Genomic DNA, 3,010 nt, shown 5'->3' with positions numbered 1-3,010 from the left:
TTTTTTTTTTTTTTTTTTTTTTTTTTTCCATTTCCGGCAACAGATCGCAACCCTCAGTGTTGCCCCCGTACCGGACCGGGGACCGGCAACAGAATTGCAACCCTCGGCGTTGCTCCCGCACCTCGCTCAGCCAGTGAGCGGGAACCGGTCTGTATGTGGGATCCGAACCCTCGGCGGGAGCGCCACCATGCTCCCAAGCGGTGCACTGTAGCAGTGCGCCACCGGGCCGGCCCCTGAAGCAACTTCTTTAGCCCCCAAGACAATGTAAGCAAAGCCTGACTGCTCTCTTGGAATGCGGGGGGTGGGGGAGAATACAATCAGAAAAAAAAATCTTGGGCTGGCCGGTTAGCTCACTTGGTTAGAGCACCATGCTAAAACACCAAGTTCCCCTTACTGCAAATAAAATAAAACAAAACAAACAAAAAAAACCTCAATGGCTGGTAAACTTTCTGATTTCTCTAAAGCAGCAAAAACAAGACGCAACTTAATATTCTTTTAAAAGAAATTGTCCTGCTACAATTCAATACAACAAGAATTGCCTGAGGCCCACTGAATGGAGCTGTGTCTTAGGGGCTGTCCAGCGCCTCAGGAGCCTGTTATCCAGTAGCAGAGCAAATACAAACCAATTCCTGTAATGGAGCAGAATGTGGCAAGTGCTACAGAGAGCACAAATAAAATTCTATGGAAACCCAAAGGTGAAGAGCTTCTCTCCAACTGGGGTAACTTCTGAAAGAATTTATGTTGGAGCTGGGCCTTGGAGAGGAGTTGCTATTTCCCCAGAAGGCAGGAAACTGGGATAGGGCTCATTTTAGGCAGAAGGAACAATACCAGCGAGGGAGGAAGGTGTTATTTGGCCAGAGCACAGGGAGGCTTAAGATCTGAATGAAAAACCTGATTCAGTCAGAGAGGGGATATGGGAATTAGATTAGCGGTGGGGGGCTAGAGAGATGTGAGGTGTGTGCACAGCAGGAGCTGGAATGTGGTTCTAACCTATCTAATGTACTTTTACAGTCCTAGGAATGAACATCAGGAGAGGGGTTTGAGTAACCTATGGTGGCAATGCAAAGGTTGCTGGGGTGGGGTGCTGCTGGGAGAGCAGGCTCTACCCTTAAGGGAAATGCCTGACCCAAGCTCTCAGTGACTTTTGTCTGTTTTCTTTATGAGAGTATCTGACACCTTTTGTTTTCAGCTTTAAACCTTAGCTTGATTCTAGGACACTGGAAAAATTCCACTTGTTTCCTGTTACACAGAGTTGTAATTCTGGTGAACAAACTTTGACATGGGTTGAAATCGATAGAGGATGTTTAGATTTTGGAGCTTTCCTTGGGGCACACCCATGAGTCTATCTGTGAAGCCCTCTGTCTCTGGAGTGAGGGGGTGTTTTTATAAGTGTTATAAGTAAGAAAAGAGAAAGAAAACAACTAGCCTGCATTTTTTGGACAAACCAGGTTTAGTTTCACTTCTTCATTGTTTTTTTCTGGAGGCTGGCCAGTATGGGGATCCAAACCCTTGACCTTGGTATTACAAGGAGGCATTCTAACCAACAGCACCTAACCTGAATTAAATTGGTGGTTTCAGGGGTTAAAAGGTGATGGTGATTTAGTTGCTATGAGATTTTTCATTTCAGTCTTTTATTCATTCATTCAACAAATATCTATAGATCTCCTATGTGGTAGGTATCTGTTGATTTTATCTGCTTAGCATCTACTCTCCCTTTCCCCCTTTCTTCTCATAACAGAATTCTGATTTTCCTTGGTGACCCCAAATGAGTCCATTTGATTTGGAAGAACTGGTTCTACCCCTGACACCAGAGGCAAACATGTGACTCAGGCCAGGCCAGAGAACACCCTGCTGGCCTTATGATGTAAACAGAGCCCTTATACCTAAATTCTCAACTCCTATGGAAAGAATGGGAAGAAACAACCCCTTATCTTGTTAAAATTGAAATTGAGAAGTGTCAGGAATCATCTTAACACCACAAAGATAGACTTTAGAATCAAGAATTATGGAGAGCAAGAGAGTCCTAATAAACTTGTCTGAAGCCCTGGGCCCACATTGGCATGATTAGCCTATGGACTTTGCAGTTACATGAGATTGTCTTACTCAGGTCAGTTGGGTCACATTTTGTCACTACTGAGCAAGTCTTAATTGCAATAACCTGAAATACTGGACTGTCATCATGGGGTATAACTGTAAACATAGTCCCAAAGCTTATTACCTGTGTTCTGTCAAATAAGTAGGAATAAAGCACAGCCCACACAGCCTTTGCTATGACATAATAATTAGTCATATCCACTTAGGAAAAATAAAAGTACTCGCTGTCCCATCCAGCCTGAGAACGTCATGGATTTTTTTTTAAGCAATGAATTCAGAAACCAGTTGACAGATTTCAGACAGGAAAGCCAGAGAGTCACCACTGAGTTGGCCACATTGTTGACTTTCTGTCCCTGCTTAATAGTTTTGCTCTTTTGCCAAAGGTCCAATGTATCCTGGGCAGAGCTGATGTCTATTTTGGCTTTTCCATTATGAAGCTGTGTGTCCTAGGGCAAAATGTTTCACCTATATGTGCCTAAATGTTATCTCTGAAATCGGGCAGGGAGACTATAATATCTACTGTCTTACCTTAAAGGATCTATTTTTCTGAAGTGACAATAACATGTATTTAAACAGGCAAAACAAACAAACAAACATATATTCATACAGGACTTCAAAATTTTAAAATTTAGAAGTCCAATAAAAATGAAAGAATAAAAAATGTATGTTTAGGGCCGGCCCGGTGGCGCACTGGGTAGTGCGCCGCTTGGGAAGCGCGGTGGCGCTCCCGCCCGAGGGTTCGGATCCCACATACGGACCGGCTCCCGCTCACTGGCTGAGCGAGGCGCGGGAGCAACACCGAGGGTTGCAATCCCGTTGCCGGTCCCTGGTCCGGTACGGGGGCGACACTGAGGGTTGCAATCCGTTGCCGGACACGGAAAAAGACAAAAGACAAAAAAAAAAAAAAAAAAAAAAA

The sequence above is a fragment of the Galeopterus variegatus genome, unplaced genomic scaffold (assembly GCF_000696425.1).
Source record: "Galeopterus variegatus unplaced genomic scaffold, G_variegatus-3.0.2 Scaffold676, whole genome shotgun sequence".
In the NCBI taxonomy this organism is placed as follows: domain Eukaryota; kingdom Metazoa; phylum Chordata; class Mammalia; order Dermoptera; family Cynocephalidae; genus Galeopterus; species Galeopterus variegatus.
This window is presented reverse-complemented; position numbering follows the sequence as displayed.